Here is a 27,720-nt window from a genome sequence, read left to right as displayed (position 1 = left end):
AAAAGAGGGCTGCCCCCCACACTTTATCTTTCTTTTGTCTTGTTGTTTTTTTTGGAACAAGTATTGGATTTCTCCACTGATGGGGTTATCTTTGTGGAATTTGCTTTTTACAGAAAAAGTCAAAATCTTCTTAACATCTTGATAGGACCATACCAGGGTATACAATCCAGGAGCCAGCAGTATTTAGAATGTGTGACTAAGTTAAGATGGGCTATGCAATTACAGATAAGTTTTAGCCAATTGTTCATCTTTTTCCCTGACTCCATGTCTCAGCATTATAAGACCCACAGGAATGCACAAGTTTCAATAACCCTTTTATTTTATTTTTGCATAAAATATTTGTCAGATTCACTTTATTCGAAAATCTTCTGAAAAGTTCTACCAGGTAAGCATCCCTCTCAGAGATTCAAGTATATCTAAGTAAGACTTTTTAATAACCTATATCTTACTGTACCTATTGATGGAGTTCCTATAAGGACTCCAAATCATTGCTTAGGAGAATGATGTAATGACACTGAAAAGCCTTATTAGCTCCTAAGGGAGGAGAGCAGACCAATCTAAAAAAAAAATGGTGTAAAGGCCACACAACTACTGAAGCAGCTCAGACTATACAGCCAATGAATATAACTAGTCCTTGCAGCAAGCATCATAAAACAGTTGTCATCATGTCATTGACTAGTAGCAATCCCTTGAGCCAAATTAAGCATCAACGTGGGGGGGCTTAAGATCCTGTGTATGGTCCCAGGTGTGCTTGACAATCTCACCCAAATCATGACTTGGATAATACTCCAAGTATTGGAGCTGCCAGCTACCAGCAGCACCTGCTGGTGGATTTTCCTAACATTCTGTGTGTTGAAATAATCTCCTTTCTCCCAGGTAGACAGACTGGGAAACAATGGTCACATCCCCCACCCGGACTCCCAATTTTCAGCATAAAATCGGTGTAACAGTTTAACCTTCCTACACGGATTATACACCTCAAAACACATTGCGACATAAGGTTTGCATTGGCATAGATAATTTACCCGCCACTAACTGAAAACTCAGCATTCCTATACAGAAAGAAGAAGAGACAGTGACTAGTATAACAAGTGAGAAACTATACAAGACCTTAATAACACAGTTTAACCCCATTCAACAGAGGAAACAGAAAACATTCCTGACTAAACAGTTCTCCCTTCCAGATTCGGATTAGGGACCGAATGGCTCGGCACCAGTTCTGCAGAAAAGGACCTAGGGGTTACGGTGGATGAGAAGCTGCATATGAGTCAACAGTGTGCCCTTGTTGCCAAGAAAGCCAATGGCATTTTGGGATGTATATGTAGGGGCATTGCCAGCAGATTGAGGGACGTGATCGTTCCCCTCTATTCGACATTGGTGAGGCCTCATCTGGAGTACTGTGTCCACTTTTGGGACCCACACTACAAGAAGGATGTGGAAAAATTGGAAAACATCCAGCGGAGGGCAACAAAAATGATTCGGGGACTGGAACACATGACTTATGAGGAAAGGCTGAGGGAACTGGGGATGTTTAGTCTTCGGAAGAGAAGAATGAGGGGGGATTTGATAGCTGCTTTCAACTACCTGAAAGGGGGTTCCAAAGAGGATGGATCTAGATTGTTTTCAGTGGTAGCAGATGACAGAACAAGGAGTAATGGTCTCAAGTTGCAGAGCGGGAGACTTAGGTTGGATATTAGGAAAAACTTTTTCACTAGGAGGGTGGTGAAACACTGGAATGCGTTACCTAGGGAGGTGGTGGAATCTCCTTCCTTAGATATTTTTAAGGTCAGCCTTGACAAAGCCCTGGCTGGGATGATTTAGTTGGGGATTGGTCCTACTTTGAGCAGGGGGTTGGACTAGATGACCTCCTGAGGTCCCTTCCAACACTGATATTCTATGATTCTATGATTATAGGGAGGCTGGGTGGAAAGGTTCCTAGCAGGTTGGAGGTATGATTCCAGCAGTCATGTTCAGCTCCTCAGACTTAAAGGAGACTTGATTCAAAAACTGTAGGCCTTAACTTGCTGACTGACTAGGAGTCTCTGCTCTTCCTGCATCCCGAACAATGCAGCCTCAGCCACCCACCTTAGGTGCAAGGAGGAAGGCTGAGACAGCTACTCAGTCACTGAAAAGGTGTGACAGTGAGGCAGCAATGTGGAATCTTGAATGGTGCAGGAATACACGCAGGTATGCACCATACCTGAGTCTCCCTGCATGGAATCACTGGCTTGAACAAGACTAAAGCAATGTTTCAGTGGGGAAGAGTTAAATATTCTAAAGGCAGTGTATCAGTTTTGCATTGATTCTGCTGAGAGCACAAGCTTCTCGACTCTTGCCTACGGCAAATTTAAATACACTTGACAGGAAAAAAAAGTAATATTCTGTAGAAGCAATTCTAAATTAAATGGCTGTTTTAATTTATTTGTGTGGACTGGCAGAAAAGATTTCCCATTAGAAATCACTGATTTCCACTTTTGAAAACAAGCAAAGGTAAATTATTACCCATGAAGCGAGAGTGAATTATTCAAAAACAAAAACCATCTCCACAGCTTCATGAGCTTGTGTAATAGCTTAGAACACAAGTGCATTACCCCTGCTGTACACAGTGGTTGAATGGCTGAATTTCTGCCAAAAAGTCTGTCAATTCCCTCAAGGCTTCAGAGTAAGCAAAGAGCTGTTAAGAAATGAACAGCAAAAAAAATCTCTCTTCCCATATAATTTCTTAGCATTCTGAACAGTAACAATGAAACATGATATAGAGTGAGATGATCAGATGAGCTGAAATTGACCCCAACTATCACCATCCAAAGCAGTTCCTGTCAGTTCATGATAAGTTTTCCCCTATACCACCTCCTGCTTTGGAAGGTCTCTTCATGCCTACACTACATTTCTTTTTCATTTGCTTTATTAGCTACTCTTATGCATTATATAATCTTTGCTGTTCAGTTTCCAGTTATTTTTTATTCTAGGTGGGATTTTTTTTGTCCTTGTCCTTTTAGTATCTTTTGTATTAACTGCCATGTTTCCTTTTCATATTTTCAATGCTACATGCTTCTCTTGTTATAAAACTTTTATTTTGTAATGTATTTTCTATCATGGCCATATCTGTGCTTCCCGGATAGTGTTTCAGTTTGTCTTATTCAGTGCTGAACAATGTCTCTAAGCCATTTATCACCACCAGCAATATTCTTCAAGCTATATAAAATACTCTCACCATGATATCTTTTGTCAAATCAGCTACAGTCCAACCTGGTACTCCTTGTCAATTTTCTCTAGTTTCTGCGTCATCTAAATAGGGATCAAAAATACAGATATCTACAAGACAGTATTTTTCATACAATAGACCAACTTATGCAACTCAAATTTCCTAGTTTTTCCCTTTGCAAAACCTCCAAACCATTAAATGGCCAAAGCAATGGCAAAATGTTCCGTCATCCTCCTTAGATATAAAAAGCTTTTAATATATCTGAGTAAAAGCTTGCATTCCTTACTCAAGCAAAACCCCCACTGATTTCAATGGGGGCTTTGACTGAACAAGGACAGCAAGATTGGCCATGTTGTTATACATATAGACAAGTTTTCATGTCAAGAATTCCTATTTGATAGAGAATGAAAAAATTTATGCTGCCGCAAGTAATAATTCCATACTGTATTAGGTTGTATAACTCAGTTCTGCTGAAGGGTGTAATGACCTAAAAAAGCTGAATGATCCAGACATGAGAATGATTATGGTTGTATATTGAGATCTCTGAGAGAACAATAGAATAAGGTGGAAAAGGAGAACGGAATATTCTATCGCAAGTTAGCACTGAATCCAAGAGATGAAAATGATTTTGACATTGGTATGGATTAAATGAACATCTACAGTCAGATTACATGGGATACAATATAGAGAATTTCAAAAATAGGGATACAGGCCTCATGCTTCAGGTCATGCCACTGACTTCATGGGTTAGGAACAAATGTCCCTCTATAGGGAGGTGATTCTATAATTGTCTACTGGGATTTCTTCCTCTTTCCTCTGAAGCAGCTGGTACTGCCTATTGAAAGAGACAGGATACAGTACTAGATGGACCCATCTGACCTGGAAATTCCTCTCTTCCCATGGAAATAGTTTAAATGAGAGAGCAAAAGGTACCCAGGAGATTGTCTCAATTGTCTCAGAACTATACAGAGGAAGGAGAAAAAGTGACCATTCAAGTTTAGGCTAGACAGACCACGTGGGCAATGTAAACAACCTAAAAAGGGTGTAGGGGTAGAGTCTGTCACAAATGAGGTGGGATACATGAAGTGTGAAGGTAGAAGGAGAAACGAAGGGCAAAGGAAAGCATATCTGAGCCCAGAGGAGCAGGACGACACTGCCATTTGACTGTTTCAGAGTAGCAGCCATGTTAGTCTGTATTTGCAAAAAGAAAAGGAGTACTTGTGGCACCCTAGAGACTAACAAATTTATTTGAGCATAAGCTTTCATGAGCTACAGCTCACTTCATCGGATGCATTCAGTGGAAAAAACAGTGGGGAGATTTATATACATAGAGAACATGAAACAATGGGTGTTATCATGCACACTATAACAAGAGTGATCACTTAAGGTGAGCTATTACCAGCAGGAGAGCGGGGGCGAGGGGAGGAAACCTTTTGTAGTGATAATCAAGGTGGGCCATTTCCAGCAGTCGACAAGAACGACTGTGGAACAATGGGGGGTGGAGCGAGGGAATAAACATGGGGAAATAGTTTAACTTTGTGTAATGACCCATCCACTCCCAGTCTCTATTCAAGCCTAAGTTAATTGTATCCGGTTTGCAAATTAATTCCAATTCAGCAGTCTCTCCTTAGAGTCTGTTTTTGAAGTTTTTTGTTGACTGTTAATGATGTTAACATCATGTTTTGTTAACTGCCAGCATAACAGTCAAATGTTATCAAAAGACTGATAGGAAAACGGGCTGGGTGATTCCGACACTAAAGCCAAGAATTATAAGCATCTTCTTGTGCAATCTAATTGCACAGTTTGTGACCATCCACATTACTCCTTGCCAGGTTTGACTAGATAGGATTTCCTCTCACGTTCTCTAATAAACCACGTTTAAAATCCAGGTGGTTTCAGACTATTCTTTGAATTTATTTTACTCTAGTTAGATTTACCGTTCAAGCCTCTATCCTTGGCACTAGACATTTTTATAAAATTTAATATAAAATATAAAAATGATTTTGTATTAGCAAGATGGTATGACAGGCTGCCCACACCAAAACTACAAATAATAATTGGTCTCCATACCAATAACCCTAATAACCCTGCGTGCACACACAAATACGGTTTGCACACACAAATATGGATTTTTGTTTAGTTTTTTACATGCTATTCACTTTCCAGTAATAAATCCACTGATGGATTCAAATATCTGGAATGAGCAATTCTAACTCAACATGTAACTCCCCCCTTTTTTCAAAGTAATAATATTTCTGTTTTCTGCATTTTAATAGTTCTACATTTTCTTGCAGTTTATTTGTACCTTTGTGGTTTATTCTGTGCAAATACCCCTACTCACCACTAATTTCCTCACAGATTTCAAGGCATTACTCATGAGATTTTCAAAGGGTTCAGTACCTGCCTAACTCTACTCCCAAGGAAGTCAATGGGAGTTTTCCCATTGCCTTTCACTGGAAAAAAGTTAGGCCCAATGCTGAGTGCTTTTGAAAATCCCACACTAGATGTCTAATAATCCTGTGTGTGCACACAAATATGGTTTGCACACATACATCTTTATTGTTCATACAAGCAAACACGGGTGTGGAAAATGCTTCTGCAAAAAGAAGGGTAAGTAAGAGGATGTCTGTCAGGGCAGGAATCAAAAATCCAGATCTTAACGGTTCTAATGCAGGACCATAATCACAAGATCACCTTTGGTCAGCAGTCAAAAAGGACTGCTTTAACTGGGCATCTAGGAGCACCCTAGGATACAAAAAGTTGAAAACCTACATTACAAAAGGCAGCTGTATTCTCTCAGAACCAATTGTGACATTATTACTCACATTGAATGGTACCTTACACCACATAGGCTCTCTGTAGTCAACAGGAATACTTATGGAGTAAAGTACTATTCAGTGTAGCAATCTGGCCCTCAGGAAGAAATGGTGATATAATTTTCCCAAGTCCAGTTGCTTCCCCTCAATCTCAGTTTCATACAGGCATGGAGTCATCCGTTCCAACACAGTAGTTTTGGATTCGGTGAGATGCAGTCATAGAGCTGGGTATCATTCACATTCTGAAGATACTACAGTCCATGTTCTCCTTACTAACCATTCTAACTAAATTCTTATGCAGTTAATCCCAGAAGAGGTAAATAAACCTTCAACCTTGAAGGAAAAATAATGCATAAGGGGATCTGGAATATACCTGCTCAGAATTTCTGTCAACATGGACCAAAAGGATCTGTCCCATCAGATGTTTAGTGCCTGGATCCTAGAACACTAAGCCCTGTTTATGATCTGATTTGTGTTTGACAGGAAGTAAGCAAAAGAAATAGTATATTCATGCATGGTGGGAGTCTCCCCTCTAATACAGATTATTTGACAAGGTATAGTGAATCAAATAAAGGATATCCTAAAACTGGATCTTCGTTAGGCCCTTTAGAATAATTGTTGAGTTATATTAAATGGGCCAATAGAGTATGAGATATTCTGACTCCTCCATTTTATGAACACTGCGCACATGGTTCCACCATTAAAACTAAAACAAGAAAGGAGGATTGATATGTCAGTATGCAAACTAGACACCCCTTATGTGCTTACTTAGACTTCCTTACAATCAGATTCCTTTAGGCCTACTTGCCACCACTCTACCAAAGTGCTGTGGACTCTAAATTTGTGTGATTTGTATGTCCAGGAGCCAGAAGAGGATGTAAATTAAAGTAGACCCTGGCCAACTTTAAAGATAAAAATCTATATTAGGAACAATGCCAGATTCTATTTACTGGCAGGTAGCCATTCTAGTTACATAATATTGTATAGCCTTATACACGATTGTTGGCTACACACCACAGAAAGAGCAAAGACAAATTATACTTCGATTCAAATATTTTCACTCAGAGAAGTGAAATTGATCATCTTGTTGTTGTAGTCACAAGATTTCAAATACCACTTATTGCCAGGAGATGATAATTTGAGACTTCAGAAAGTACGAGGGGTATGAAGGTGTAATGGGAGACCAAAACCTCTAGTTTATTTTGGATGAGACTATGGAAATGTTGACACTGGGAACTAGGAGTGAGATTCCTAGTTCACCTAGACATACCCGCACTAGCTCTACTAATGCTGGCTCCTAAAAATAGCAGCATCTGCAGTGGCACAGGCAATAGCTTGGGCTAGCTGCCTGAGTATGTACCAGTGAGGGGTGGGCAGGACTGTACTCAGGGCAGTTTGTCCAAGCCACTGTCCATGCTTGACAGTGAGAGCAGAACTAGCTTGGGTACGTCTACACGTGCTGGGAAGCACACCCTCAGTTACATTCTAGTTACATAATATGTAGGGTGAAGGGAAGCAACTGGACTGGTAAAAATTAGATCACTACAGATTGCTTCATTGCTACTGTCTTCCATAAGCAATACAATGGATCTGAATGAAACAAAGGCATTGATTTTAATTGCATTTCAAAGTATTTCATTATTCCAGTTGAATTCTTGTAACAGTAGAGAGATACAAAGTTCAAAGTAGTGTTATATATTAAAATAAAATCAATCTATGAACAACATATTTTAAATTACCTTAAGATTAACTGTGAAGGTTTTTGTTTTGTTTTATACATGCTATTCATCTTTCAGTTATAATCCACTGAAGGATTCAAATATCTGGAATGAGCAATTCTAACTCAACAAGTAACTCCCCCCTTTTTTCAAAGTAATGATATTACTGTTTTCTACATTTTAATAGTTCTACATTTTTTGCAGCTTATTTGTACCTTTCTGTTTACTCTGTGCAAATACCCCTACTCACCACTAATTTCCTCACAGATTTCAAGGCATTACTCATGAGATTGTCAAAGGGCTCAGTACTTGCCTAACTCTACTCCCAAGGAAGTCAATGGGAGTTTTCCCATTGCCTTTCACTGGAGAAAAGTTAGGCCCAATACTGAGTGCTTTTGAAAATCCCACACTAGATGTCTAATAACCCTGCGTGCAGACACAAATACGGTTTGCACACATACATCTTTATTTTACATACATGCAAACTCGGGTGTGGAAAATGCTTTCTGCAAAAAGAAGGGTAAGTGAGAGGATGTCTGTCAGCACAGGAATCAAAAATCCAGATCTTAACCATTGTAGTACAGGACCATAATCACAAGATCACCTTTGGTCACTAGTGAAGAAGAGATGTTATTCATGGTATGGTGTTGTTAAAGCAGGTGTCCAGGATAGTTCAGCAAGGTGTATTATAAGGGTTTTATTCTTTCCTCTGAAGCATGTAGCAGCATCCCACTCTCAGGCCCAGAGTATTGGACTAGATAGCCTGTTTGGTCTGTGTGACTGGGACAATTTGTTATTGTTATGGACATGAATTGATAATATTTATAGACACAAACAAGTTTATCCCTTTACAAAAGGCAGGTTTTATTTTTTTTAAAAATAGTGGTTTTGTACATTTCAATAACTGACAAACTCAAATTCCTGATTACTGTATCTTATATCATTAACTGGATGTAGGAGAGAAGGGAGGTCTGTTTGACACATCTGAGCTACTATTTTACTTTAGAAATTCATACCAAGCTAAAATTGATCAGGATATACTCAGCATCTGCAAGCAAGCTTGCACGGTGCTTCTGGCACAGGGAAACCAGAAAAAATATTACTAGATGATGAGGGCCAGATCTGGGGGTTCTTTTAACCACCAGCACAGAATAGAGCACCAAATTAACCCTGCCAGAAGCCACGCTCTACAAGTTTTGTTCCTTGTTAAAACTTTCCCATGTGGCTTGCCATTCGTTAAAAAGCAGATTCTTCCATTTTCTTCCTGACAAATCTAACATCTCATCTGGTCTGTTTCCTGGAGACCAAATAATCATCCCAATTGGCTGAGCTACTGCAACTGAGATTTTAAAGCATGAAGCTGGGGAATCCTATTCAATTAGTGATAGCAACAGTACGAGCTCTGTATATAATGCTTGAGAGTTAAGGATTTGTTACAGGGTCCAGGGACATTGCTTTATCCCTGCTACTCAAGGGATTAACTCTAGTTCCCCTTCCCCGACACCTTGCACAGATTTTCCAGGAAAGCACTATAGGAAGGGTGCTGGAGAGAGAGAAGGAGGAGATTGCTTGGGGGAAGACTGAGCTGGATTCATTCCCAAGCAGGGGAAATTTATGTGGGTTACTCTTTTGGCTTACAGGACCTTGTGTTCACTAGTATTGATAAAGATTCTCTCCTGCTTAATAGACATTACTGCCTATTGCTGCACTTTGCAACTGCTCAGTCATCCCAGAAGCATAAAGGAACCTTAAAAACACTTCATTACTGAACTGTATTTGAGCTAGTTAACAAGGCAATACCAGAGTCTCATTCCTCTTTAACTGAATGCTTCTGTTTAGTCTCAAGGGTTCAGGTATTGAAAATAAAGTAATTATTATCATTCCATTTTTGCTCATTAAACTCAAAGGATGGAAATGAATATTGACTGAGGCTTAAACAGCACTAAACAAAAAGAGGTTCATGCTGTATTCCCTTGGCAACTTCAGAGGATGGTGAGGAATAATTTGGCCATGTTTAAACACTCAAGACAGTCAGCATGTATATATTGCATTTATGAAGATCTTTCTAATATAATGAACTCCAACAGGATGACATGAGAAAATTTACAGCTTTGTTTTCCTTCGTTTAAGGAAATCTTCTTTAGTTTTCAACAGTAATCTGCATTCCTACCACCATGGGTTTTCATCCTGAAAGCTAAACACAGTAAAGCCTAATAATTATTACATTTGTAGGTAGTGCGTAGTATAAATTAAGAGTGAGATACGATTTCTAGACATACTGTTGAGGCTGATCACAAGCTTCCCAAACAGATTCCCACAGGCTGGTGATCTGAGCGTAAAAGGGATTTTGTTTGTTTGCTTGTTTCCTGGAAATCTTGAGCAAATAGGTTCAGGTCTTTTGGAGTTATGGAAATGTGGGGATCAAGGGAGCAATGGTGTTCCTATTGAAATTTTGTCCCCATCTCATTCAAATGGCTGACCAAAAAAAAAAAAGTTTAAACTGGGTTCGTTTCATAGCATCCATCAAAGAAAAACAGTCAATGCAAAAGAAAAATCAGTCCCAATTTTTTTTAAGTTTAAACACTTAAAGGCATGATATTCATGCATGCACATTAGAACAGTATCCATTGGTTTTTTCCATGGTGTCTGAAAGCTAGAGTGGATTAAAACACTGCGGGTTCAGTTGTGGAGTTACCACAAGCCCATAGTTGCACTGAGTTCATGGTTTTCTCCTTGCTCCTCTGTAGGGTGAGCATATTTCCTTATGCTGAATATGGGACACCTGGTAAAATTATTCATATTCAAGTGAGTTCAGCAATCAGAACTATGCAGTACAAACATTCAAATTAACATCAAGTTGACTGAGCCCATTAAAAAGAAATACTGCATAGTGGATTCTTTTTATTTACCTTTTTATTTTTAGGGTTCACATGGGGAGGGGTGACACAAACACCCTACCCCCCACCCCACAAACACATGAGTAGAGGTGACACACACACACTCCCATACACCTCTCTCACACGGGGGGAGAGTGGGTGACAGACCAACCCGACCCTCCCTGCCCAGCTCTCTCTGCCCTCCATGCCTGGCTGGGCCCCCGGGGTGGATCCGCCTCTCCTGGCACCTGGCACTGCATCTTCCCAAGGCAACAAGTTGGGACGGGCGGGGATGCAGAGTCATGTGTCCCCCAACCCAGATTTCTGCCAGGGTTCACACCTTGATGTGGCCAGCAGCAACCCTTCAGCACTGTCTGGGAGAGAAGGGATGGGAGCTGCTTCCAGCTGCAGGGAAGGAGGAGGGGGGAAGGGATGACTTGGCCCATGTCTTTGCAGAGCTCATCTCTTCCTCCCCCCTCCCGCCCTGCTCTCTGGTAGCTGGAAGCAGCTTGTGCCTTCTTGCACACAGAGTGTTAAAAGGCAGCTAACACCTCTAGGCTGCTGCTGGCCACCAACACAACCCAGCCACCTCCCATCCTGCAGCTACAGCATGGGCAGGAAGGGGTTAAGCCCTAAGGATGCAGGGCCCAGGGAACCTGACTACAAGGGCTTCAGGAAACCCACCCAGGGAGATGGCTCAGCAGGGGAGGGTGCTTAGGAAACACAGCAGCCCCGTGTTCCCTGAGGGCAGGACCCGGGCAGGGTGGGGCGTGAAGAGGGTACTAAACCCTTGTCCAGGGGGCTGTTGTGGAGCCTGCAGACTCAGGGCACGAACAGGCTGGAAATCGCTTCCACCACCACTCCAGAGCTTAGCTGAAGGGCGGAGAGGCCTCCCCGTGCCAGCGCTGTGTGGGCTTTGACACATGCAGGGCTTGGCTCCTCCTGGCCAGCGCCCCAGGCCAGAGGGTCTTGGGCTTTCCTGGGTCACCAGCCCAGCCAGAGGCAGTGGGGGAACGAAGGAGCCTGCTTGCCAGGCTTTAGGTGAGCTGAGCGCTCCAACCAGGGGCCGGTTCTCCGCACAGCGCTGGGAGTGGGACGCTCCCCAACTGGGAGGATGTGGAGGAGCAGAGGGGCTGGGGAGGGAGGTTAATGGGGCAAAGCAGAGAGAGGACAGTGAGCTGGGGAGCACATAATGGGGTTCCGGGTGGGCAGCAGAGGTGACACATAGCCAGTCCACCCACACCAGCCACCGCAGCATGCAGCGCACAGCCAGTGCTGGCGGGAAACGGGACAGGGCCCTGCTGGCCGAGAGACAGCATGCAGTGAAGAGGGCTACGCTGATGGAGCAGCAGGGGGAGCGGCCAGCCCTGCAAGCTGCAGCTTTGCCCTGACTCCAGCCTTGCACAACCACCCCCATCGTCGGCCACTGGATCCCCCCACTCACTGCTGGTGGGTGTGTTGGGGACACTGGGGCATGGCCACTAGGTAACTCGAGGGGATGGAAGACCATGAGTGTTGATGAAGCCCCCTCGCACTAGGCCCAGGTGTCCTTGGCCCCCCCCTCCTGCCTGGAGGCACTCGCAGCAGCTCTGCATACTAGGCCCAAGTGTCCTTGGCCCCCCCGCCTGGAGGCACACACAGCAGTTATGCTGAGAATCTGCAACAATATGCTGCAGAGTCAGACTGCCTGAAACTAAGCAAGGCCAAACAGGGCAGATATGGAAGAACAATGCTGAACAAAGCAGCTTTATGTATAGTTTAACAAATGATACAGAGAACCAGGGAACTAGCTGGGAACTGGATTGGCTGGCTATATGGATACTTAGGGCAGCTTGCTATTGGATAAGTATGCTGGGAAAAAGGATGTATAAAAGCCTGTGTAACTTCCTGCTCTGTGTACAGGATTTGAGATTCAAATCTCCCTGTACCTTTTTGAAGCTTCAAATAAACTTTTCTGCTTCTTCACCCCGTTGTGATTATTGGGTGTAGCACACCTGGTAACGAACCAACACAAGCTGTTGTTCAGCCTCTAGGCACTGGGTGCCGGCAACAACTTTTGGCGTCCCTGGGTGGGCAAAGGCTGCAATTTAGCCTTGCCCGGACCCCTCCTGGAGGTCGAGGATTGCGGCGAGAACCGACGCCCAGTGCGCACCGATGAGTTCATCGGGGGCCTCGGAGGAGACGCGATTTGATCGATCCCGGAGGGCACAACGATGCAACGCCCTCATATAATGGAGAAGCAGTTGTGGTGGACGACGGTGAAGAACTGGTCCCTTGGATAAGGTAGGAACCTTTTGAAATCCGGATTGTATGCTCTGTTGGAACCTGGGGACACCCAGAGTTACCCTGTAGGTATGGGACAGGGACAGAGCTCAGAGGTTAGGGCACGGTGTACGCCCCTAGAGTGCATTCTAGCAAACTGGAAGGTATTTGGTGCGGATCTGATGACTAAGAGCCAATTAAAACGATTCTGTACAGTTGACTGGCCTCAATATCAACTAGAGGACCAGGAGTGGTGGCCACCAGGAGGGTTAATTAATTACAACACGATCCTTCAGTTACTCCTGTTCTGTCAGAGAACAAGGAAATGGAATGAACATATATATGCGCATTTGTTTCTGACTTTATGTACTCGACCAGATATTTTACAGCACTGTAATCTGACTCAGACTGGTTCGGTAGCAGCTAATGTTAGTTCCCAGACCCCCACTGTAATGGCAGAGCCGGTGTCCCCTTTGGCCCCCACACCCCCACCTTATAAGGGTAGGATGCCTCGGGTTACAGAGATTGCCCCCTCGGTGGGACTCTATCCTTTGCTTACCGAGACCGTTGTGGCTTGCCCAGGGACAGACAGACGTCAGGCTACCACTATGCAAGTTTACACCCATGTGCCATTCAATCCAATAGACTTAGCAGCTTTTAAAACACAGGCTAGGGAATTCTCAACGAACGCAAGCAGGTTTATATCAGTCTTTGAGGGGTGCCTCGTAGTCACAAGCCAGATTGAGACGACTGTAATATCCTCCTAAGAACTCTGTTGTCTGAGGTAAAGGAATCAGATTACAGCTAAGGCAAGGGGAGCGTCAGCTTTCAAGCGAAAGAAAGGAAGCTATCTGTCAACTTCCTACCCCAAGTAACCGTAAGCGGCTCAGGGCATTTCTGGGTATGGCAGGCTTTTGCAGGATATGGATCCCAAAGATTGGACTGTGGCTAAACCCCTGTACGACTGTGTAAAAGGAGCAGATCATGACCCCTTCTATTGGACCCCAGAGGCTGACAGGGCATTTAAAATCCTGAAAAGAAAATTGATGGAAGCCCCGGCTCTGGGCCTGCCGGATCTCTCTGAGCCGTTTCTGTTGTATGTACATGAACGAAGGGGGGTGGCCCTAGGAGTGCTTACACAGCTGTTAGGAGCATGGAGACGTCCCGTGGCTTATTTTTCTAAGCAACTGGATCAGCTTGCAAAGGGCTGGCCGGCATGTTTACGGGCGGTCGCAGCTACTGCCCTAGTGCTTGAGGAAGCCGAGAAGCTAACATTGGGAGGGGTTATGCAAATCTATACTCACCATATGGTCCGAGCCCTATTGGATGCAAAGGGAGGGCTTTGGCTCACCCAGGCTCGGATTGCTCGGTACCAGGCTAAGCTGTTAGAGAACTCTGAAGTCACCTTACAGCCTTGCCCCTCCCTTAACCCAGCCACTCTCTTGCCAGAAACAGAGGAACAGAAACATGACTGTTTAGAGATCATAGATGTCCAGTACTCCAGCCATCCGGATTTAAAGGATGTACCTCTCCCAAATGCAGATTATGAGTGGTACACTGATGGTAGCAGTACTGTAATAGATGGGCAAAGGAGGGTGGGTTATGCTGTTGTGACCCTCCATGACACTGTGGAAGCTGAAGGTTTGCCTCTGCCCAGCTTGCCAAACTAACAGCCCTGACCCGTGCACTTGAATTGTCAAAAGGAAAGCGGGTCAACATTTTTACTGATTCAAAGTATGCTTTTGGTGTGCTGCATGCTCATGCTGGCCTATGGAAGCAAAGGGGAATGCTGACAGCCCAAGGCTCCCCAGTCAAGTACGGGCCCCAAATCCTCCGGCTCCTAGAAGCCATACAACTCCCCTCGGAAGTGGCGGTGGTACACTGTAAAGCCCATCAAAGGGAGGATCAAGATGTGGCCAGAGGTAACGCCCAGGCAGATAGAGAGGCTAAGCATGCTGCCACCCTGCCATCCCCTCAGACTGAGAACGCCCATATGCATGCCCTTATCCCATCAGTAGGGGAGCTTCCAACCCCTCAGTACTCTGGGGAGGAGAGACAGCTAACTGACAAACTCGGTCTCCGGGAAAAGGAGGGATGGCTCCATTCCCCAGAAGGGAAGGTCCTCTTACTAAAGGGCCTAATCCGGCCAGGGCTGCAGAAACTACATCAAACCACTCATGCTGGCAGGGAAGCTCTTATCCAACTAATGGGAAAATACTTTATCACTTCCGGACTCTGACTCCTGGCTGCCCAGGTACAAGTGGACTGCTTAGTCTGCCAAAAGAATAACCCCCGACCGGGACATCCTGTGCCACCAGCTGCCCTAGAACCCACTCCAGGCCCCGGACAAGTGTGGCAAATAGACTTTACTGAGTTTCCCTGAACCCAAGGGTTCAAATATCTCCTTGTTATAGTGGATCGGTTCAGCGGATGGCCAGAAGCCTTCCCATGCCGTAATTGCACTGCCAGAACAGTGGCCCTCAAGTTTGTTAAGGAGATCATTCCTTGCTTTGGATTCCCCCTGTGGATGGAATCTGACAACGGGACACACTTCACTTCAAAAATCATTCAAAGCATCTCACATGCTTTACAGATCCCCTGGAAACTCCATACGCCCTGGAGACCGCAAGCCAGTGGGGTAGTGGAGCGTACCAATCAGACCCTTAAACAGCATCTCTCAAAAGTGTGCCAAGAAGCCTCACTGCGATGGCCTGATGCTTTGCCCCTCATCCTACTCCGTATCTGCGTTCTCCCGAAGGGTAGATTAGGGCTCAATCCCTTTGAAATTATGTTTGGAAGGGCGTGGCCTGTGAATGGCACCCCGGTTCTGTGAGGGGAATGGGAGTTGGGTAATGTTTTTTTGTCACAGTATATGTGTTCCTGTCTGCTGTTCTCTTGTCTCTTCACAGGTATACCAAGGATTCCCATCCTCTCCCCTTGGACACTCCCGTCCACTCCTTACAGCCCAGTGACTCCGTGCTTGTTCGTACCTGGAAAGACGAGCTTCTCCAGGAAAAGTGGAAAGGACCCTATACCGTCCTGCTGATCTCCCATACAGCGGCAAAGATCGAGGGACACAAGAACTGGATCCATCACTCTCATCTGAAGGCAGTACCCGCCCCCTCGTCAGCAGAACAGTGGACCGTCCAACCTGCTGACTCCTCATCTAGTGACGATCTCGGGCTAAAGCTACTGTTTAAAAGACACAAATAGCGGGCACCTTAATGCTAAAATGGGCCCACCCAGGTACTGGAGGCCCTGGGTTGGGAAGACTCTGGTGATAATTAATTGAGTAACATTGTTATTCTCTGTATTGGTATTTCCAAATTGTGCATATCGGGAGCATAACTCCTTTGTTTTGCTTGCGCACCATGTTGCTACTTTAACAAACCAGACTGATTGCTGGGTATGTGCTCCAACTCCACTGTCCCCCAAAACGGGAATGCCCCTTGACATGCTGCCCTTGACCCTAGCAGAATTAGCTGCCACCAAAGAGCAGGAAAGAACGGACTCGCCATTCTGGAATAAGACCTCTTTACAGCAAGCCACCTATCAGGACCAGGAGTATTCAGTTGCAGTACTCACTGAGGGAGTGTTATGTTTTACTCAAAACCAATCTGATCACTATGGGCGTCCTGTGGGAAAAAGCTCCTGTGTTATTACACAGTGGGATGATGGGTATTGGATAAAGACCAAGAGGGGAGGCCAACATTGTGGGTGTAATGGTTCCTCCCCTTTTAGGGAAACTCTTACAAATACTCTTACCACAAAAGAAAGGTTTGGAAATATAACTTGCCGTCCAGTTAATATCTCCAATGTAGCAAGCCAATGGTGGGTTTGTAGTGGTCCCTATGGCGAGTGTAATTTGAACGGCACAATTAGAAACGCCCCCACTTGTACCCAATCAGGAGGATGGGATCCCCCTTAGGGGCATATGAACTGTTTGGAAAAGCAAGCAGCCTTAAATATCCCAGGAATCCCCTTAAGAAACAATCCTTACTGGGCCCTACAGGGTCACTATTTTGTATGTGGCCAAAAGGCTTACAAGATGCTGCCAGCCAACTGGACAGGTAGCTGTTATATAGCTCATGGAGTTCCTCATCTGTCAATAACTGCCACACTGCCCAAAGGAAAGATTAGAAATGCCCGAGACACCTCTGTTGAGTCACGAGAAAAGACCCTGCGGCGACTGACTAAGGCATTGGAGGGCAATATGAAGAATTCCCTCACAACCGAGAAGCTTGTAGGGTGCTCTGTACTGGGAATAGTGCCACTGTTTTCCGGGCCAGCCCTGGCATGCATAGGCCGCTATACTGTAAGGCTGCAAATGGTACTTGAGAAAGTGGCCTTAGAGTTAGAGGTCTCGGTTAGTGATTTAGGGTCGGCAGTAAAAACATTAAATAAAGAGGTACAGCAGCTCAGGACATTTTCCCTCCAAAACAGGCTGGCTTTGGACTATCTCTTGGCATCCCAAGGAGGGGTTTGTGCCCTCGTCAATATACATTGTGTATATGTAAATGATAGCAGTTATGAGACCTATGAAAAGGTGGTACAGGCTGAGGCCCATGCCCGAGCCGGAGCTCAGGTTGCCTATACTGCTCCAGAGAGCGATTGGTTGCAAACCTTGTTTTCAGGCTGGGGTTTGTCGTCTTGGCTTGGTGGTTTATTTAGCCTGCTATTGAAACTTCTCTTTCCTGTATTGCTTGTATTACTGGTACTATGCTGTGCAGTATCATGTGTTAGGGCCCTTTTGCAGAAGTTAATAAGTCATTCTCTCCAGAGCTATCAGAAAGTGCTTATGCAAAGTCCTATTGTAAAGAAATAAGTAGCCCAAGTGAGAAAACTCAGAGCCAAGGTTGTTGAGTGTTCTCAAAGGGGGGAGTTGTTGGGGACACTGGGGCATGGCCACTAGGTAACTCGAGGGGATGGAAGACCATGAGTGTCGATGAAGCCCCCTCGCACTAGGCCCAGGTGTCCTTGGCCCCCCGCCTCCCGCCTGGAGGCACTCGCAGCAGCTCTGCGTACTAGGCCCAAGTGTCCTTGGCCCCCCCGCCTGGAGGCACACACAGCAGTTATGCTGAGAATCTGCAACAATATGCTGCAAAGTCAGACTGCCTGAAACTAAGCAAGGCCAAACAAGGGAGATATGGAAGAACAATGCTGAACAAAGCAGCTTTATGTATAGTTTAACAAATGATACAGAGAACCAGGGAACTAGCTGGGAACTGGATTGGCTGGCTATATGGATACTTAGGGCAGCTTGCTATTGGATAAGTATGATAGGAAAAAGGACGTATAAAAGCCTGTGTAACTTCCTGCTCTGTGTACAGGATTTGAGATTCAAATCTCCCTGTACCTTTTTGAAGCTTCAAATAAACTTTTCTGCTTCTCCACCCCGTTGTGATTATTGGGTGTAGCACACCGGGTAACGAACCAATTCAAGCTGTTGTTCAGCCTCTCGGCACTGGGTGCCGGCAACAGGTGGGTGGCTAGCGAGAAGGGATCCGGCCAGCAGCAGGACCCGCTACAACTGACGGGTGAGGGGAGGAAGAGATATAAAATACGGGACAATTTGCCCGTTTTTAGGAAAAAGTCGGAAGGGCTTAAATACAGGACTGTCCCTTGCAAGACGGGACATCTGGTCACCCCACTCCTCTGTGAAAGTAATTGTGCCAACTCTGTACCTGGTGCAGATTACTGCTTCCTCCATGCTAGCTCAGCTGCACTAGCCAGCACATTGATGTAGAGGGGACAGAATTAAGTCTCCACCCATTTCCTGTCCACTTATTTGTGTGGGAGGGGGACTAACAAGTGACCTATAACCTGTGTTACAGCCCATGAAAGGAAGTAAGGGAAGCATCCTACATCCTCTGGGTCACTATGGCAACAAAGCAAATGGACCTAGCTTTGCTGACAAATTGTGAGTTGCAGCTGGCATTGTTTTTGTTTTAGGGAGGAAAAGAGCATGGAAGCATTTGCTTCTGGAATAATGCTGTATATAGAAATGCTTGCAAACAAAAGGGAAAATAAGTGGGGCAAATGTTGTGCATGCCAGCTCTGGTAGAATTCCTTTAAGCTGTGTAAATATTGTTAGTGATTAAGTTTTGCATTGATTTGCGATATTGTCCGTATATTAATAACCTAAATCAAAACAAGGGCTCCTCTTTTATCAGTCTCAAGACTCCATATCTCACCTATTTGAAAACCCCATAGGAGATGTAGAAATTTTGAACAAAAATGAAAAGGGTGCTTTCCTTAATAATCATAATCGAAAGAGTGTGAAGCACTGAAAATAAGAATATAAGTAAGATGAACGGAGAGTCCATATCAGAAAAGATGACATGGATAATTGTAGGAGATAATAATAATTAAGGGGCCAGGAGGAAACTAGAAATTGATCAGTTTTTTTTAAAAAATGGATCTGAGATAAGATTTTTCAATCCTCTCTTTCTTCAGTCCACTCTCACAAATCTGGTTTCTTAGGAGTTCCTTTTCAGGAATGAGACAAGAAATCCCATTCATTTTGATAGCTGTCAGAAAAATTCTATCAAGCATTTAAATGGTATATTTTAATTTGCATCCGATCTGTCTTTTCAATGAGTATCCTGTTTTCTGTTTACTTGTATGCAGACTTAGGGCATTAGGGAATTTTATGTGGTACACCAGATGGCTAGATACACAAAGTAATAAGTGATTCTTTAAAATTTTTGGTTTCAGAGTAGCAGCCATGTTAGTCTGTATTCGCAAAAAGAAAAGGTCTCTAAGGTGCCACAAGTACTCCCTTTTTAAAAAAAAATTTGTGGCTGCTTAACATGATAAGAACATCAGGCAAAATGTACCTCCATATTTTCTGCAGAATAAGAACATAAGACTGGCCATATTGGCTCAGACCAACAGTCCCTCTAACCCGCTATTCTGTTTCCTGACAGTGGCCAGTGACAGGCGCTTCAGAGGGAATGAACAGAACAGGACAATTATCGACAGGACAATTATCCATCCCCTGTCATCCAGTCCCAGCTTCTGGCAGTTAAAGGCTTAGGGACACCCAAGAGCATGGGGTTGCATCCCTGGCCACCTTGGCTAAAAGCTATTGATGGACCTGTCCTCCATGAATTTATCTCATTCTTTTTTTGAACCCAGTTATGCATTTGGCCTTCAGATCATCTCCTGGCAATGAGTTCCAGAGGTTGACTGTGCGTTTTGTGAAGAAGTACTTCCTTACGTTTGTTTTAAGCCTGCTCTCTATTAATTTAATTGGGTGACCTCTGGATCTTGTGGTGATATAAAGGAGGTAAATAACACTTCCTTATTCACTTACTCCACACCATTCATGATTTTATAAACCTCTATCATATCCCACTTAGTCATCTCCTTTCTAAACAAAACAATGCCAGTCTTTTTAATCTCTCCTCATATGGAAGCTTTTGCACACCCCTAATCATTTCTCTTGCCCTTCTCTATACCTCTTTCAATTCGAATATACCTTTTTTGAGATGGGATGACCAGAACTGCAAGCAGTGTTCAAGGCATGGATGTGCCATGGATTTAGATGGTAAGACAGAAAGATATCATAATGCCACTATCTATCCCTTTCCTAATGGTTCCTAACATTCTGTTAACTTTTTTGACTGCTGCTGCACATTGAGCAGAGATTTTTAGAGAACAAAACTTTTTGTTGTGAGAACCCTGCTTTAGTCTCTCCCACCTTAAGAAAACACTCTTGGCCTCACTTGCCGCTCCAGCTACTGACCCATCTCCCTTTCATCTCACGGAACGCATTGTTTACAATTACTGTCTAGAGTGCTTCTCCTCCAATTCTGTCTTAAACCCTCTCTAATCTGGAGTCCACACTTTGGCACTGCAATGAAGATTCTATTGCCAATGTCTCTAATGACCTCTTTCTAGCTAAAGCTCAGAACCAGTACTCTATCCCCATCCTCCTTGATTTGTCAGCTCCTTTTGTTGAAATCTTATCCCCCCTTGGGTTCCATGACCCTGTCCTCTCCTGGTTCTCCTCCTATCTCTTCAATCACTCTTGCAGCATATCCTCTGGAGGATCTTCCTCATCCTCACTCTAACTTTCTGTGGTGGTTCCACAGGGCTCTGTTCCCAGTCCCCTTCTCTTCTCCCTCTACCCTTTATCTCTGAGTAATCTCATCAACAAACTCAAATTCAACCACCATCCCTGTGCTGACGACCCCCAGATCTACCTCTGTACTCCACACCTGTCTCCTGATGTCCAAATTAAAATCTCAGCCTGTTTCTCTGACATCGCCTCGTGGATTTAGATAGTATCTAAATCTAGCCACCAGCTCTAGCTCAATATAGCTAAAATGGAGATCTTAATCTAGACAAATTGGAGGATTGGGCCAAAAGAAATCTGATGAGGTTCCATAAGGATAAGTGCAGTGTCCTGCACTTAGGATGGAAGAACCCAATGCACAGCTACAGATTAGGGACCTAATGGCTAGGCAGCAGTTCTGCGGAAAAGGACCTAGGGGTGACAGTGGACGAGAAGCTGGATATGAGTCAGCAGTGTGCCCTTGTTGCCAAGAAGGCCAATGGCATTTTGGGATGTATAAGTAAGGGCATAGCAAGCAGATCGAGGGACGTGATCGTTCCCCTCTATTCGACATTGGTGAGGCCTCATCTGGAGTACTGTGTCCAGTTTTGGGCCCCACACAACAAGAAGGATGTGGAAAAATTGGAGAGAGTCCAGCGAAGGGCAACAAAAATGATTAGGGGTCTGGAACACATGACTTATGAGGAGAGGCTGAGAGAACTGGGATTGTTTAGTCTGCAGAAGAGAAGAATGAGGGGGGATTTGATAGCTGCTTTCAACTACCTGAGAGGTGGTTCCAGAGAGGATGGTTCTAGACTATTCTCAGTGGTAGAAGAGGACAGGACAAGGAGTAATGGTCTCAAGTTGCAGTGGGGGAGGTTTAGGTTGAATATTAGGAAAAACTTTTTCGCTAGGAGGGTGGTGAAACACTGGAATGTGTTACCTAGGGAGGTGGTAGAATCTCCTTCCTTAGAAGTTTTTAAGGTCAGGCTTGACAAAGCCCTGGCTGGGATGATTTAATTGGGGATTGGTCCTGCTTTGAGCAGAGGGTTGGACTAGATGACCTCCTGAGGTCCCTTCCAACCCTGATATTCTATGATTCTATGATTCTTCCTCCCACCCATCTGCAGGCACTCCCCACTACCTCCTTTCTCAATAACCACGGACATCACTGCCATCCTGACTGTCACTGAGGCTGTAACCTGGGTGTCCTCTTCAATTTGGACTTCTCGCTAGGTCCTCACATCCAGGCTATGTTAAGTCTTGCACATTCTTTCTGCGTATCATCTCTAAGATACAGCCTTTCTCATCCATCCACACTGGTAAAACTCTCATCCAGATTCTCATCATCTTGTTTGTCAGTTAATGCACCATCCTTTTCTCTGACCTTGATAAATGCAGTCTTGTCCCACGCCTAACCATTTAGAATGCTGCTGCAAAGATCATTTCTATAGTCTGTCACTTTGACCCCATCCCCCTTTTCACTGAATGTCTCCACTGCCTCCCCCTTCTCTTCTGCTCAAACATGAGCAACTTCTCTTCAAGGCTCTTCACAGCCCATCTCTATATTACCTATCAACTCTCATTCAGTATTGAAATGTTGACTTCCGTCTCCAGTCAGCCAGTGGCACCTGTTATCTGGGGTTCTTTCAACCCAAAGCTCTTGGTAACTTTTACTCTATGTGAGGTGGTGTCAGGAAATAAATCAGGGGAGACATGGCCATCTGATAGGTGGCTGGCATGAACAGGACAACACAAGAGTGCTTTCACATAAAGCTACACTTTACCCAGTTTCAAGCACTCACACACGTCCGCAACAGGCTAGTAAAACACCACCAACCCTCGATAATTACCAAAGCTGAGTGTGGCTCTTGAGGGGCACAGTGGCAGCCCGTCTGCCTCAGCCCCGCCCCCACTCCACCCCTTCCATGAGGCCCCGCCTCTTCCCAGCCCTGCCCCACCCCCTTTCCAATCCCTTCCCCAAAGTCCCCGCCCCAACTCCGAACCCTCCCTGCCCCTATTCCAACTCCTTCCCCAAATCCCCACCCCAGGCCCACCTCTTCCCCACCTCCTCCCCTGAGCGTGCCATGTTCCCGCTCCTTCCCCCTCCCTCCCAGAGCGTGCCTACGCTGCCAAAAAGCTGTTTGGCGGTGGCCGGGAGGGAAGCGCTGGGAGGTAGATGAAGGAGCGGGGGATGCAGCACATTCATGGGGGGGAGAGGAGGAGGAGGAGTTGGGCAGGGGGGAGGGGAGCTTGGCTGCCAGTGGGTGCACAGCACCCACTAATTTTTCCCTGTGGGTTCTCCAGCCCTAGAGCACCCATGGAGTTGGCGCCTATGCCCCCGTGCCCTCTTGCACACCCAAGCAGCGCTGGGCAAAGTTAGCTCAAAGCTAGCAATGAATAAAAGTAAAGTGCTGCACATACAGATCGGGCTGTTTCAAGCAAGAAGATTATTAATAAGAGTTCACATACACACACACACACACACAAGTCACTCATGAAAATTGTATCTGGGGAAACACAAGAAACCCTTTGCCTTCTGAATCCAGATGATAACCCATCAAGAAATTATTCCCTGCAGGTCTCCTTGAATAGTGCCTCTTTCTTTTAAGATGGCTTCAGAAAGTGTCCGGCAGCTTTAAGGGCCTTTCTGGGAAGCTTTGGCATCTCTAACTTCAAAAGTTCTATAGGGTATAGGGCACTAGCATGCATGAATATGCAGTTGAAAGAGTGCCTATTAAAATGTTTTCATAGGGCTGTGTGATCACGCAAATATGATTTGGAGCAACAAGTGCTGAATCTTATTACAGGGTCTTGAAAGAAATACAAGGAGAGAGCAAAGTTTTACTGGTACTTTCTGAAAGCTTTCACAACTTTTCCCACTCTGTTGCATTTCAGCAATACTTTCTGAGGTGCACCACAGTCAGACATGTATTACATGTGTGGTACATTACTAAGAGTTAATTCAATTAAATGACTTTATTTTGAAGAAAAAGCACTTAGATCATCTCTGTTAAGAGGAATTCTTATTATATAATGCATCACAGCTGGATTCTTGATAACAATGAATTGTCAAAAATATATCTCATTTTTATTGTCTCGCTCAAACTGAGAGGGAGAATGAAGGTAAAAGGGAAGAACTATAGCTGTAGACATGAAACAGGTTCAGTATCACTAAAATATCACTTCAAGAAACAATATAGAATGAATTGATTATGGTAAATCTGATATCAGAGTGGTTCTGGCATTTCACTGGAGCCTGTGGACACCATTCCTGAGCTAACAAAACAGAACATTATATCTGCAGGCTTTGTATAGTGTCATTATGTTGTCCATCTAGGCAAGCAGGAGTGGAAACACAAGTTACAGAATTTTAAATATAAAAAATATAGGGATCAAATCCTAACACCCCCCCTGTTCTTACTTTACATTGGCAAAACACCCCAAACATTCACGAAATAATGCATTTCTTAGGTGCACAAATATTCATTTGGTCTGATTCTGTTTCCCCAATTCTGTGGGATTTTTCTAAGAAAAACAATTTTAATGCTTGTTTCAGAGGGAAATAAACGTTATATTACAAGCCAATCTGTGTGCACAGAAGTAAATTTCAGCTGCATACACATATCTGAGAGAGAATTTGCTCCCTATGTATACATATTACACTAAATTAAGTACTGGAAATAGAAGACTGTTTACAGAGTGCCAGTAGGTTGCTAGCCATGTAGGAAGGCAAGGTTCCTGCACAAATAACATATTCTGATCCTGAAGACACTCACACATGTGTATAACTTTTAAGAACCCTATGGTGGGCTGTTCACCCCCATGCCTGCCCTGAAAGAGCTAAGGAAGCTGAGTTAGTGTGACAGGCCACACATGAGGAGCTTAGGCTGGCAAAGCAACCCCCAACTGGGAAATGGAGCTCAGCTGAGCAAGTGTGGACTGGGCTAGTATAAAGCCAGGAAGCTGGCAACAGAAAGGGGCTAGTAAGAAAGTCTGTAGCTACTCTCTGCACATTAGGGAGAGAAGGCGGGAACCCTGGGAATGAGTAGAACCCCTGGGAGCCTGGCCCTGAAAGAAAGGCATAGCCAGAACAGAGAAGGGTGGAGAAGAAAGCCTGTCAGAGGCAGAGTAGGAAGCAGCTCATGGAGAGAGCAGCAAGACTGGGGATTGAATAGACCTTGGCTGCACGTTGTATGGTCTCTGGGCTGGAACCCGGAGTATGGGACGGGCCCAGGTTCCCCTACTAGCCACTGACAGAGTGATAGTGCCTTGACAGTGGGTCCAGTGAGACTCTATACCCCAGAAGGGGGAAAACACATAGTGACCTGGTTAGAAAGCCAACTCACAAAGAGGAAGCTGCAGCTCCTGGAGTGAGAGAGAGGAGAACGAATTGAGAGATCGCAAGGGGAGGCATTGGACCTGGAAGAGAGCTAATCCCCAGAACAGCCAGGAGGAGCTGCCACTTGCAGTGAGTGAGTACTACATGACAGGCCCCCGTTAACTTTTGTAGCCCCATTGATTTCATGGCTTCCATCACACATGTAGTCCACTAAGGACCAGCCAGAGTGACCACAGTTGACAGCAGTGTCCCAGGTGTCATGTAGTAAAGTTCCCAGATATGGCTCAATCCTGCAAATACACAAATTTCTGGAGTGGCCCCAGGAGTGGCACCAGGTAGGGCCAGGGGGTGCACCCCTTCAGGTGCTGTTGAAGAGTTTGAGAACACGGTGTGCTGGTGTGTTTTTGTCCATCCTGGCAATGTGCATACAATGCCGCTGTTGAATAAATTGGGAGCCTGAAGGAAAGCTAGACCTTTGCAAGATTGTGACATTTTGCACAAAGTCAGACCACTTTACATTCAGGATTTGGTACTGTCAGCACATAAGGAATGCCTCCAAATCTGCCTATAAGAGGATCCAGGTTTCTGACCCATATACCCATACAGGTGATACACAGGTTTAATAGATCCTAAACTTTATCCCAGCACAAAGATGTTTTTTGCATCCATAAGCAAGACATGAACTTCATGCAGCAGGCAGTCAGACCTATTTGTCGAAAAACATCCAGTTTGCTGTGACTGGCTGTTGCGGCCTAGGTAGATGAAGTCATCAATTCTATCCACAGTACTCAACCCCACCTGCACCAGGCATTCCGGTCCAGCTCTGAGGTTCTGAACCTTGGTCTTCATCTGTGAGATGTTCAAGCGAAGAGGGCAGCTAGCATCTTGGAGGGTGGGGGCTTGAAATTCTCTGCCTTCTCCACAAGCAAGGTAGTGTGGTTCTCATAGTCTTGGTTGGTAAACACTTCTTGGCCAACCTTGATTCCAACATGTGGAACGGCAAGTCCTAATATCCAGTCAGTAGCTCAACAGAATAGTGCCAGGGTGACAATGCCTCCCTGACACACACCTGAGGCTGTGTAGAAAGGTGGTGAAAGCTGTCAACCCATGCTCAGTCTCACATTGCTACCAACGTGAAGATCACACACCAGATTTAGCAGCACATTTGGAAAACCAACTCCTTTCAGTGCAGTCTAAGTGCTGACCTGCTGACCAAATCAGAAGCCTCTTTGATGTCTGTGTATGCCACATGAAGTGGATGGTTAAATTCTTGGTGCAGTTCACCAGAAACTGGAGGGCAAGGACAGCGTCCATTGTAGACTGCCCTGCAGTGAAACTTGACTGCTGTGGATGATAATGTCTGAACCAGGATCTAGGAGAATACACTTTCTCTCAGGGTTTACATTATAAAGCAGAGCTCTTTAGTCTGTACTTTAGAAAACACTGACTTTGGAAAACACTGAATTTTAATCAAAGATAAGCTGAAGAAACTAGCATTTGCTGTGAATTAAGAGGGAGAAATTAAAAGTGATTTACCAAGTACTCCAAGGCTAAAATCCGATCGAAGTGCTGCTCAGCTAGATTTTTACCTTCAAATCAATAGTCCAACCCCATCAACACCATGGTACATACACTTATCACATTAGCAAAATGATAACCAAGCAGCATTTTAAGACAATACGCTACATAGTATGTAGGACAAGATATACTTACAAATGTATGAAAATGGCCACAGCCTCTAACCCACACCCTGCTCCTATGCTTCTTGACCTCCCCACAACCCTTTCTCTCTATTCTCACCATCCCTACACAGAAGCCCAGTAGCAGTGGGAAAGAGAGGGTAGCTGGGTCAGCAAGTAACTGGTTCTCCACGGGCTGCAGAGGGGGTTGACTGGGACACAGCCCTCTGGGATGATATAGCTGCCTGCCCCAACTCCACCGCCAGTTTCCATAGATTATCTACTTTGTTCAGTTGGGAAGGGGATTGGAACTGGTTGTGCTGTGTGTGGTCCCCTGGGCCCACTTTCTGCTTCCATTCTCCTTCCTGTCTAGCACCTGCTTCACCCAGCGCCCTGCATGTGTTGGGCGGTGAGCAGAAACACTAAAAGAGGCAGTGAGCCTGGGAACAGCAGCTTCTAGTGGGGCAGAAGAGAGTGTAGTCTGGAGGCACCAGCTCGGGATGCCAGCAGTGGCCTCTGGAGTCTGCTGGCACAACACATACGTGCAGCAGATGCTCAACAGCCAGAACTTCTGAGCTGAGAGCAGCTGCTTACTAGAATATGAGATGACCTCAAAATAACATGAAATTGTGAGGCTCACCATAAATTCAGCAGAGGACCAGGTTCTCAGTAGTGTAGATCAATGTAATGTCACTCATTTCAAGGGAGTTGCATGTATTTACACCACCTATGTATCTGCCCCATACAAGGCTGCCCTGCC

The sequence above is a fragment of the Lepidochelys kempii genome, chromosome 1 (assembly GCF_965140265.1).
Source record: "Lepidochelys kempii isolate rLepKem1 chromosome 1, rLepKem1.hap2, whole genome shotgun sequence".
NCBI lineage: Eukaryota > Metazoa > Chordata > Testudines > Cheloniidae > Lepidochelys > Lepidochelys kempii.
The sequence above is the reverse complement of the archived record's forward strand: the minus strand, read 5'-3'. Positions refer to the sequence as shown.